We start from the raw sequence: 13,212 nt of genomic DNA, 5'->3' as shown, positions 1-13,212 counted from the left end.
CATCGACCACCACTACCAGCTCTCTCCCAACTGTGATTTTGCTATCCCGGAATGGGGCTTTCAATTGCAATTTCCCATCTACTATGGGATTTCAGGAACTCGTGCAACACGACATAACTTGGTAACTAGAGAGAGGAAGTAAAACCCTTTGAGTACTTCTGGGGAGAGAATAAACATCTCATCATGAAGGAGCTTGGCCACATCAAAATCATGGTGGGTCATAAAATAGTATATAGCTGTTGCTCTTGGCTCATTGACATCGGTAGTGTTGCTGGAGGACAACAAACGACTGTTGATAATTGTGAGCCAACACTTAGCTTCCCAATTGAGAGACTGGGAGTTTGGTGTAATTTGGTGCTTTATCCATATTTGCTCCCTGTCAGCCACACATATTGCTTCCAGAATCGGTGCCCACCAGATAGTTGGGCGGTGAGTAGCCTAGTAATAATCTATATCCCCAGTGAATACCGACAACCGGTACACTCGGCAGATGGCCTCAAGGGACGTATTCACCCGGGTGTTTCGTACTGTGACCACCCTAATGTGGTTGGCGTTAAACCTGTCCTGAGCTGTTTTGGAAACAAACCTAATGTGGTCAAACAGTTCCGCACTAGCTTGACCCCGAGCTCTAGAAGAACTGCCAAGTCCACTAGCGGAGGACCCTGTGGTACGTATCTTTCTGGATTGATGCATTGTGCTTGCCAAAAACAGAGGCTCCTATTAGTGAGGGCTTGGGTTGTGTGAACCTTGGGTGGTTACTCAGACTTCACCACCACCATGGTCACATTGGCCATTATAACTCCACTGGGGCAATTTCACAAACACCTTGTGAGTATGGTCTGTAATCTAACACACTTATCCCCATGGAAGCATAAACTCATGGAAGCATAAACTCATCCCCTCAAATCAACTATTCTCACTTACCATTCCACCCTACCACAATTAATTTTACACAATAAAACCACACTTTTCTCTACAACATTGTGCACATAACCCACTAAAAACAGAAAGAAAATCAAAAGCAAAATTTAATTATAAATACTACACACTTCAAACATGAAAAATGCAAAATAGAGAATCATAAGAAGGTAGAGGAGAAGTTGGACATACCTGGGCTTGTAGAAATTGAGATTGATGGAAGATGGGGTCTTGTTGAAGTGTGTGTGTGTGTGTATGAGAAGAATGAGTTAGGGCTTGGAGAAGAGAAAAAGATAAAGAAAGAGAGAGAGATGTTAGTTTAGGGCTTGTAGAGAGAGACAATAATGGGGAAAGTGGGGGTGGGGCGGGTGATTTTGAGTGTTTAAGAGGAGAAGAAAAGAAAATAAAAAAAATCTTTTTAAAATGTGACTTACTTGGGCAAAAGACCTGTCGCGAATCACCGCGGCCGCGGTGAGTAAGGGGGGTAAAACAGAATGTTTGCGTTTCACCGGAGTCATGCCGCGGTCCCACTGCGGTCGCGGTGGATCGAGCAATCCTAAAATAGAATACTCCTCATTTACCGCGGTCGTGGTCGCAAGATTTTTTTTATTAGGATGTTAGTTTCCTACACATCTGGTACAACATCAAACAAAAGAAAAGAAAACAAAAGAACTCATGGGTTGCCTCCCACACAGTGCCTGATTTAACATCGCGGCACGACTCAGATGAGCGCATTTAAGGCTCGCTCGACCTCTAAGGTTCAGTCAGATTGATCACTGACACTTCCTTGGATTCATCCATGCCCACATATAGTTTCAATCTTTGCCCATTGACTCTAAATGTATGAGAGTCTTTATGTGAGGCAATATCTACATTAACTGAAGGGAACACTTCGACCACTCGAAATGGTCCAGACCATCGTGACTTGAATTTACCCGAAAATAGCCTTAATCTTGAGTTATAAAGCAACACCATGTCTCCGGGATTGAAATTTCGCTCAACAATGTTCTTGTCGTGCAACCTCTTCATTCTTTCCTTGTACAACCTCGTGCTCTCAAAAGCAAGAAATCGGAACTCGTCTAGCTCATGCAATTCTGTGACTCTATTTGTTCCTGCACTTCCATGTCCAGATTTAGATGTTTCATTGCCCACCAAGCTCTATGTTCCAGTTCCACTGACAGGCCTTCCCGAACACCAACTTATATGGTGACATACCAGTTGATGTTTTGAAAGCGGTTCTATAGGCCTAGGGTGCATCATCTAGTTTTTTCGCCCAATCAGTTCTTGTGGCGTTGACAGTCTCGGTCAACACACTCTTTTTCTCTCTATTCGACACTTCGACCTGTCCGCTGGTCTGAGGATGATATGAGGTTGCCACTTTGTGGCACACATCATACTTTGCTAGCAATTTCTCGAAGTCTCGATTGCCGAAGTGAGTGCCTCCGTCACTGATAATAGCTCTCGGGGTCCCAAAATGGGTGAATATATTCTTCTTCAAAAATTCCACCACCACCCTTGCATCATTGGTGGGAAGTGCTACAGATTCCACCCATTTGGGCACGTAATCTACATCAACAAATATGTACTTATTGCCAAAGGAGCTGACGAAGGGGCCCATGAAGTCTATCCCCTATACATCGAACACTTCAACCTCTGGAATTGGGTTCATGGGCATCTCATGGCGATGGGAAATGTTCCCAGTTCGCTAACATTCATCACACCCCTTCACCCATTGATGTGCATTCTTAAACACTGTTGGCCAGTAGAACCCGGCTTCTAGCACTTTTGCTGCCGTCCTGACTCCTCCAAAATGTCCGCCATATATCGATGCGTGACATGCCTGCAAAACAGAAGATTTTCCTATCTTGGGGACACACCTTTGGATCATATTGTCCACATATATTCTAAACAAATAAGGTTCATCCCAGTAATACATGTGGCAGTCACGATAAAACATTTTCTTTTGCACAGAGGAAAGGTCATAGGGAACTATACCGCTTGCTAGGTAATTTGCAAAGTCTGTATACCATGGCACTTCTTCAAGGCTTGTGGCGAGTAGCTGCTCATCTGGAAAGGTTTCAAGAATATCCTCTACCTCAACTGAGTTTTTAGCTCCTTCAAGTCACGATAGATGATCAGTGACTTAGTTTTCTGTGCCCTTACGGTCATGAATCTCTAGGTCGAACTCTTGCAGTAACAGCACCCAACGAATCAGGTGCGGTTTGGACTCCTTCTTCTCAATCAAGTATCTAAGAGCAGAATGATCAGTATATACAATTACCTTAGAGCCAATCAAGTATGATCTGAACTTATCGAATGCGAACACCACATCCAACATCTCCTTTTTAATCACAGTGTAGTTCAACTGGGCTCTACTCAACGTTCCACTGGCATAGTAAATTAGGTGCATTAGCTTGTCTTTCTGCTGTCCCAGCACTGCCCCCACTGCATAGTCACCAACGTCACATATGAGTTCGAATAGTTGCTCCCAGTCGGGGGGTAACAATGATGGGTGCTGTGACTAGCCTCTTTTTCAACTCCTCGAATGCTACCCTGAAATCATCAGAAAACATGAAAGGGTGATCTTTTTATAACAACTTACAAAGAGGGTTGGCAATTTTTGAGAAGTTTTTTATGAATCGCCGGTAGAAACCGACATGCCCGAGGAAGCTCCTGATTGCCTTGACTGATGTGGGGGTGGTAGCTTTGCTATCACATCAACTTTAGCACGATCCACCTCGATTCCCTTGCTTGATACACAGTGTCCCAAGACTATGCTCTCTTGTACCATGAAATGACACTTTTCCCAATTAAGTACCAGGTTAGTCTCAATACATCTTTTCAACACTCGGGTCAGATTTGTAAGGCACTCATTGAATGAGTTTCCCACCACTGAGAAATCATCTAAGAACACCTCCATTATGTCTTCGACCATGTCAATGAATATGTCCATCATGCACCTTTGGAATGTGACCGGTGCTGGTAGAGATGAACTTATTGTTATCATTTTTGACCACTTTCATACCACCCTTCTTAGGAACACATTGCACCGGGCTAACCCAGTTGCTGTCAGAGATGGGAAAAATGATTCCCGCATCCAACCACTTAATCACCTCCTTCTTCACCACTTAGCCTTCTTTGGTGCTCCCTGGAAGGTTTGTGCTCCTCTTCTAGTAGAATTTTATGCATACAATATGCCGGGTTGATCCCCTTAATGTCTGCCATGGTCCACCCAATGGCAGTCTTGCACTCCTTGAGTACCTGCAAAAGCTGTTGTGCCTGCACATCTAACATACTAGATAAGATAATAATAAGTAATGTGGAGTTAGGTCCTAGGAACGCATACCTGAGATGGGCGAGTAGTGACTTCAACTCCAGCTTTGGTAGTTCTTCTATGGATGGCTTGGCTGGAGAAGTTTCTCTGTTTTCTAAGTGTAGGGGCTCGAATTCAAGTGTTCTCTCCCAAAACCCTCTGCACTCTAGAGCCAGCAGCCATTCTTCTAATTCTTCCATGGTCACCTTATCTAAATTCACAAGACATGCAGCAAGAGGATCTTCAATAGTCAATGTCTCATCATCCTCTTCCACGATTACATCCACGACATCAATAAGAGAACAATTGGCGAATTCACTTGGTTGCCTCATAAATTTCTGCACGTTGAATGTTATAACCTCATCATTCAACCTCATCTTGAGCTTTCCGGTTTCACATTCAATGAGAGCTCTCCTTGTGGCCAAGAACGGCCTTCCCAAAATTATGGGAATTTCTTCATCAACCTTACAATCTAGAATCACAAAATCTGCAGGGAACACAAATTTCCCTACTTGTATCAACACGTCATCCAAAATACTAGAGGGTCTTTTTACATTTCTATCAGCCAGCTGCAACAACATAGACATGGGTCTAGCTCTTCCAATCCACAACATCTTATAAATCGCCAGGGGCATAAGATTTATGCTAGCCTTCAAATCACAAAGTGTCTTGGCAAAGGCAAAGTTACCAATGGTGCAGGGAATTGTGAAACCCCTTGGATCAGACAACTTCTTAGCTACTGGTCTAGTCTACACAACTCTGCAGGTCTGAGTTAGAGTCATTGTGGCCAAATCTTGGAAGTCGAATTTTCAGGACATCAAGTCCTTCATCATTTTAGCATAACCAGGCATCTCTTTTAAAGCATCAATCAATGGAATATTTACCTGGATTTGTTTCAGCATCTCCAAAAATTTCTTGTATTGTTCATCTTTCTGGTATTTGGCCAGCCTCTATGGGAATGGTGCTGGAGGTCTCTTCTTCCCAATGATTTGGATTTTCTCTTTGTCAGACACCACCTCAATTATCGGTTCCTGGGCTGTCTTCGCTTCTTTCTCAGCCTCAATCTGTGTGTTGGTTTCTTCCTCAGCAGGTTATATTGTCACCTTTGTTAGTTTCGTTGAATCATCTAGCTCAATGGGAATTGGTACAAGTGTCTCAGCCTGTCTGCTTTCTCGAGCCCTCTCTTGCTCCAAGTCTAAGTCTATCAGCCGCTTCGGGCCTTGATCTTTTAGATTTACCTGAGTGTCTGCAGGCAATGTCCCATGAGGACGATTATTCAAAGACATCGAAATTTGGCCCATTTTGTTACAACCCATATCCACATGTGTTAGTTCATGCCATATATTAGTTAACATAAATCCAAGAAGGAATTATCTTTGAGATGATAAGAAATCAATCCTATTGGTCTTAAGTGATACAAGAGTGTACAAGGGCGATTAACAAGTATTAGAAGTTAAATGAATCAAGGATGTTATAACTCGTATTTTCAGGTAAATCTAGCGGTGCTTAATACACTCAAGAGGTCATGTATTAAGGTATTTTAATCATATAATATCCGTATCATAAGTCTTGAAGTCAAACGAGTTATGAAACAAAAGTCGACAAAAGTTGTCTCAACTTAGGTTCATAATGTTACTTAAACATTAGGTCAAATGTTTCTAATCTTTTATCCTAATTTACAAGGAATTACGGGGTGATCTACCAACCAAATTAAAGATCTATGAGTCTAGTTTCCAACGCATTAAACCGTTCATCGATACGATCTCGGAGTAGAGAGATATTCGCGTTTTCGCGAGACTGCGCCAAGCACCTCTCTATGGGGCCCACTAAGGCGGTTTAAGATATTTGGACCTATATAGGATGCCTCCAACCCGTTTTAAGTCATTTCTTCTCACTATTTTCAGACCTTAGAACCCTAGGAACATCCTCTCAAGGTTCTCTCAAGATTCAAGACCCAAAAAAGGGGCAAACAACACAAATCAAGTGTCGGGAATTCCGTGGCGCTAGTAAGTCTCTTGTTCTTCTTGTTGTTGCTCATTTTTGTGTCGTTCCAGCTCGTGTGGGAGGTTGTTTTAAAGGGTTTATGTTCTGTAAATACTCCCTCATATTCTTAATATCAATCCTAGGTGATTTCAAGCCTTCTAAAGTGATTCTAGTGCCGAAAAACACTAATTGATCGCTAGTTTTGCTTTTTTGTTGTTGTGGCAGCATTGGAGGGATATTTCATGGAAATTTAAGGTCAAATTGGAGTTGTTATTTCTGTATAAAGGTAAGGAACCTCTTACTCTATATGTATTTAAGATTATCCAAGTTGCGGCTAAGCCATTGAAGCTAGAACTTGTGAAATATATATCGAAAGGCTTGGTAGTAATGTTATTGTTTTGTGGACTGTTTTGCGTTGCTGTTGGGCTGCGTATTTTACTACTGTTTTGTGGAGTTTTGGAGGAGGAAGGGTGTGGAGAAACACCATATATATGTAGGGTTGTGGGATGATAGTTATTCGTAACATTTCCGGGTCGTTTGACACGACTACGGTGGTCGTCGTATGTATGGAGTGATTAGGCTGTGCGTGGACTATTTTGGGAGGCTCAATATGTTTATTATTGATGTTGTTTGGGCTGTTTGGTGATTGTTTTGAATGGTGTGAAGTCATATATATAGGGGAGGTGCTGTCCGTTTCATCGTAAAATAGGTTGTGGTCGATACATAATAGTTATGACGCTTAAATGATAACGATAGTATCGTTTCTCTTATTGTAGACTAAGGAGTTTTGACAATTGCATAGCTTGAGATTGGGGAAGTATATACAAGGTATGTGAGGCTATCCCTTTCCTTCTTTTGCACGACTCCGATTGTACATAATGTAATGAACGAGCTTCCAAGATACTCTACTCTTAGAAGCTAGCAGTACTTACATTGTTTTCCCTCTTATGGAACGATTGATGTTAATGTTGCTTCTCTTATTCTTATGTTATCAATGTTGTTGGTACTTCCTGATTCTTATAAGGTTCATAGTGAAGAGTTAGTCCTAATAACGTGTACAGAGGATACCGACCTTACGTCACTCCGAAAGGTTTAGAATGTGATTCCATGAGTCGAGCATGCATTATATATATGTATCTATTTTACTCTACCGAGCCACACTATAGTTGGCCGGGTACGGCACCTATTGTGCAACCACTGATCAGTTGGGTTTTACCGAGCTCCACGTGGCCGGGTACGATTCTACCGAGCCTTATGATGGCCGGGTACGTTTTTTACCGAGCCTATTATGGCTAGGTACAATATGATGATGATGATGCCCACAGAGGCGAATGTTTTAAGGGTTTATGTATTTATACATATGTATCATGCATTTCATGTAAGTAGCCCTCAGAGGTACTAAGATGTTACAGGTTGTATATTCTCTATCCTTGCTTACATTACTGATCGTATTTATGGTTCCCTGCCTTACATACTCAGTACTTTATTCGTACTGACGTCCTTTTATTTGTGGACGCTTGCATGTCGTGCTGCAGGTCCTGATAGACAGGCAGGTGCAGCTCCCCCACCACAGTAGGCTGTCCAGTTCAGCGGTGATTGGCGAGATCCCTTCTCCGGACTTGCCTTGGTCTTGGTATGCATTTTTGTTATAGACATTATGGGTATGTCGGGGCCCTGTTCCGGCTATGTTGCAGCACTTATGTTCCTTTAGAGGCTCATAGACAGGTGTCGACTCATGTATAGTTTGGTATGCCTTGTCGGCTAGTTTTTGTTGTATAGTCTTTCATAGTAGCGTGGTAGCTCATACCTTATATGTAGTTTCTTGATTGTCTGGTCATCCCCTGCTATGTATGTTCATGCCGTCATATTTTATTGCTGGTTGTCCATGATCCAGGTCTACCATTTATATTGATCTCGTCAGCCATAAAAGATAATAATGAAGGTTAGATGAAATGTACGTTGGTGCTCGGCAAGTGTGGTCGGGTGCTAGTCATGGCCCTCTAGTTTGGGTCGTGACACATTTGTACTTCAATATTCTTTATAGCAGAATCATGTGCATCTACTCTTTCACTCATTTTCGCATTCGACCCAATAACCTGCTGCAACATTGCCTCGAGTCTAGCAAACCCATCTTCCTGTCTCCCACCATGTTGCTGCTGAGAAGGATAATAACCCCTGCTGTTGATTTTTATTGCTGTATCCATGTGGTCTTTGGTAGGGCGCCACATTATTGTGAGGTCACATGCCTCCCATATTTCCATTGTTGTGTTATGGCTGGACTAGCCTGTATGGCTGATTCTGTAGGCCCCAATTCTGACCACCCTATCTCTGGCCCTCATAATTAGACACATAATTCATGCCCTTAGGATAATGATGATGATCACTTTCTGCATTCTACTGGCTACCAATTGGCTGACTAATGCAAGATGTGCATAATCCCTCATTGGTTGTATCTACGATGTGCACATGCTGCTTCTGTCATGACTCTTCCGCCTTTTTGGTGAGTATGCTCATTTGTGTCATTAAGGTGGCCATATTTTCAGCAACAATGTTGGATGGATCTAAGGGCACTGAGTGAACTACTGGAGTGATAGGTGCATTCCTAGTTGTCCCCCCCCCCCCGAATTCTGTGCCATCTTGTCAAGCAGGCTCTGGCTTTCTCTCCATGTTTTGCTCAAGAATGCTCCACCTGCTGAAGCATCAACATTAGCCTTCACGCTATCTGTCATACCCATGTAAAACTGCTACCCCAACATCTGATCTGGAATACCATAGTGCGGACATATAACTAACATCACTTTGAATCGTTCCCATGTTTCTTTCAGCGTTTCCATTGGTTTCTGTCTGAAGCTTAAAATTTCATCAATTTGCTGTGCAGTCTTGTTGGGTGGATGAAACTTATTCACAAACTGCTTGACTAACTCCTCCTAAGTCATGATGGAATTAATGGGGAGTGAATTTAGCTAAGTCTGGGCAGCTCCTGTCACTGAGAATGGAAACAACAACAACTTTATTGCTTCCTGAGTTACGTTGAGCTGCCTTTGAGTTTTGCAGATTGACAAAAAATTCTTCAAGTACTGTTGAGGATCTTCAATGTACGACCCCGGAAATAGTTTCTTATTTTGCAACAAGTGCATCATGTTTTTTGTGATTTGAAAAGATCCGGCCTGTATCTGCGGGACTAATATCGTTGTGGCCAAATTCTCTGTTGTGGGTTGCGCCCCGTCATATAGAGGAGCCTCTGGCACTAGAGGCGCCACTACCTGCGCAGCTGGGTCTACCACACGTTATCCCTGTTGTTGTCTCTGTTGTTTACCTGCTCTGCCATGTCTGGTTCAGGTTGTTGAGTTGATTGTTGTTGTTTATTTTTCCGGTTGGCCCGATTCAAGGCCTTGAAAACTTTCTCGGGATCTGATAAAGCTTCAAACACTTCACCAGTTCTCTATGAGTTTCTAGGCATGCACCTGTGCAACCAAGTCAACAAACGTTAAAATTTCAGTGTATGAATTGAAAATAGAGAAAACTGACTACACTTAGAATTTTTTGTATTTCTTTCAACTGTAATTGATAACACCGTTAAGTCCTGGCAATGGCGCCAGCCAACAAAAAAAAATATTATTATTTTCATAGGGATCTGCTATATGAAATTTTTACTTTTTGTATTTAAGCTCAACTCATGTAAAAGACGAGTTCCAAATAAAAATTATTATTATTATTATTTGGTTTAGTTTCTTATTCTCTTCTTTTCAACCTTGCATATCAAATAAGAGAAAAGGAAAACTATTTACAACTTTCTGCTTTTCATCTACTCTCCAAGTAACACATGCAAGGAAGCAGAATGTAAAGGTTTACTAAAATAACTGATGTATGAGCAAAAACCTGAATAAGCTCACTCAATTCATTAAAAATGCACTTAAATATTGATTTGGCTAATCATAAAGTAATAACTTGTAGTGATTAATAAGCAAAACATTTTCCCCACCTACCAACCATTTGACAAGAGACACCATGTACTGTCCCTTTTCCTCCATATTATATGACCACTGCTTGCAAGATTTTCCTTCACTCTGAATGTGAACTTACGATTTTATGCTGCTCAAGGGCAGTACGGTGCATTAAGCTCCCGCTATACACAGGATTCCACGAAGGATCGGATCATAAAGGTTTATTTTACGCAGTCTTACTCTACATTTAAGCAAGAGGTTGTTTTCACGATTCGAAGACGTGACCTCCGGGTCACATGGCAGCAACTTTATCAATTACGCCAAAGCACCCTTTCTTTATGCCCACTCTTAGAAAAAGAAAATTGGTTCTCATCATATTAGATCATATAGTTTGATCAGCATATTAATTAAACAGGTTTATTTTATTGGATATTACAAGTCGAAAGGATAGTTTTACAATTCGAGACTATGTTGCTCGGACTCTTCAAAAAGGTAGTTTGGTGCTTGTCGGATCCTCCAAAAATAAGGTATTTTTTAAAGATCCGACACGAATACGATAACATTTTGAAAAATCTGCGTAACATAGGTTCCTGAGCTAGGAGTTTTTCTTCTCTAATGTTTAACGAGCCAGATATATGTCTGTTTTTTGCTAGCTAGATGCATAAGTCAAGAATCACGCTTACATATCGCGTGTGATTCACTTATTGAGTAATTTGTCGAAGCTAGTCAAATTACAGCGAACGAGTAGGAAAGAAAAAATTATACTGTCTTTTAATTCTACTAAAGTTTACTACACTTTCCCTCTTCGAGATTATATATGTTTTTTACTTTATTGGGACCAAAATTTTGCTTTTAGTTCGCAATAGCAAGAATCAGTTTTATCCTTTTAAAGCTCCTGATATATTTCTAGATAAAATTTATCACATGAGACGTTACATTTACATTAAGAAAACTGCTTGATTCAACTGGACCATTTTCATTAACAGTTGAACAATGATAAGTTTGATGAGAAGAAAAAAATCATAATAAGTTAAGACATAAAGATTTCAGATTCAATTTTACCTAGAGATGTGAAAAACTGAAAACCTTCTCTTTAGCATAATTCTTTTTCAAGTTTATCATTTTAATTATACACATTTTTTTTATTTTACGTTGTTCTTATAAAAATGATATTGTTAAAAAAAAAAAGTACTTATGATAATACCAGATCAGATTATAAGGATCGTACATTATGATAATTTAAAAATGTAACATCTCCAGTAACAGATGTTGAGATGGCCGAGTTGGTCTAAGGCGCCAGATTAAGGTTCTGGTCCGAAAGGGCGTGGGTTCAAATCCCACTCTCAACATCCCCCCTTTTATTGCCCCGTGTTGGCCTCGCAGTCTCATGCTTTATTATTTTCGAGATAGATAATCCAGTTTTATACTTAATAATGAACTTTTTTTTATTTGGTTTGTTTAAAATTTATATCCATATTTAATATGATTCCTTAAGCTCATAAGGGCAGTTTTGATAATTGCGGGTAAATTCTGAATTCACTACATTATTTTTCGCTCAGAGCACGATTCTACCATCAAAGATGTAGTTAACCGAAAAGAATTAGAGTTGTTCTTATAGTATTGTACCTAGACATTGATCCGTCTGTCATGACCCGGAATTTTCACTTTTGAGACTGTGATGACGCCTAACATTTCACTTGCTAGGCAAGCCAACGTTAGAGAATCCTTAAACCAATTTTAATCAATTCGATAAGTAAAACCAGTCAACCGAAATGGAAATAAAACAAAATACGAAGTGGCATAATAACCAACAATACCTAAGTACAACCCAGATCTGAAATCAAAAGTACATGAGCTTCTAGAGTCTCTACAAATGAGGTTTGAAATAAGTACAACTATCTCGAATGAAAAGAGCAGTAAATAGGGGAAATGGAAAGGGATTTCAAGGTCTGCGGATGCCAACAGATCTACCTCGAATCTCCAAGTAAGCTGATCTGAGATGATGCGCCTCAAGGACAGCTGGGACCAGTACCAAAATCCCCCCTTTTATTTGGCCCGTGTTGGCCTCGCAGTCTCATCTGATGACACAATTAAGGACATAGGGCTTTATTATTTTCGAGATAGATAATCCAGTTTTATACTTAATAATGAACTTTTTTTTATTTGGTTTGTTTAAAATTTATATCCATATTTAATATGATTCCTTAAGCTCATAAGGGCAGTTTTGATAATTGCGGGTAAATTCTGAATTCACTACATTATTTTTCGCTCAGAGCACGATTCTACCATCAAAGTTGTAGTTAACCGAAAAGAATTAGAGTTGTTCTTATGGTATTGTACCTAGACATTGATCCGTCTGTCACGACCCGGAATTTTCACTTTTGAGACTGTGATGACGCCTAACATTTCACTTGCTAGGCAAGCCAACGTTAGAGAATCCTTAAACCAATTTTAATCAATTCGATAAGTAAAACCAGTCAACCGAAATGGAAATAAAACAAAATACGAAGTGGCATAATAACCAACAATACCTAAGTACAACCCAGATCTGAAGTCAAAAGTACATGAGCTTCTAGAGTCTCTACAAATGAGGTTTGAAATAAGTACAACTATCTCGAATGAAAAGAGCAGTAAATAGGGGAAATGGAAAGGGATTTCAAGGTCTGCGGACGCCAACAGATCTACCTCGAGTCTCCATGTAAGCTGATCTGAGATGATGCACCTCAAGGACAGCTGGGACCAGTACCAAAATCTGCACAAGAAGTGCAGAGTGTAGTATGAGTACAACCGACCCAATGTATTCCGTAAGTATCGAGCCTAACCTCGACGAGGCAGTGATGAAGCTATGACAAGACACCCACATAATTAAACCTGTACAGATAACAATATGTGTACAACATAACAACAAATAAAGGCTAAACATGTACTATTGGAGGGGACTTGCGAAAGGGGTACAAAATACGGTAACTGCAACAGGGAATGATAACAAGAAGCGGTCAATAAAACGAATAATATAATGAATGAAACTGCACGACATCACCCTTCGTGCTTTTA

At 40.6% G+C, this 13,212-nt stretch overlaps 1 non-coding gene across 1 annotated transcript; it reads left to right on the top strand.

Annotated features, from left to right (window-relative positions):
- The first annotated feature begins 11,426 nt into the window (after positions 1-11,426).
- TRNAL-AAG (transfer RNA leucine (anticodon AAG)) lies at positions 11,427-11,507 on the top strand. The gene has a single exon. It is a non-coding gene; the product is annotated as a tRNA-Leu (tRNA).
- The last annotated feature ends 1,705 nt before the right edge of the window (positions 11,508-13,212 follow it).

Source organism: Nicotiana sylvestris, chromosome 12 (assembly GCF_000393655.2).
Source record: "Nicotiana sylvestris chromosome 12, ASM39365v2, whole genome shotgun sequence".
Classification (NCBI taxonomy): Eukaryota; Viridiplantae; Streptophyta; class Magnoliopsida; order Solanales; family Solanaceae; genus Nicotiana; species Nicotiana sylvestris.
Note: the sequence above shows the minus strand (reverse complement) of the source record. Positions and strands in the feature narration are given on the sequence as shown.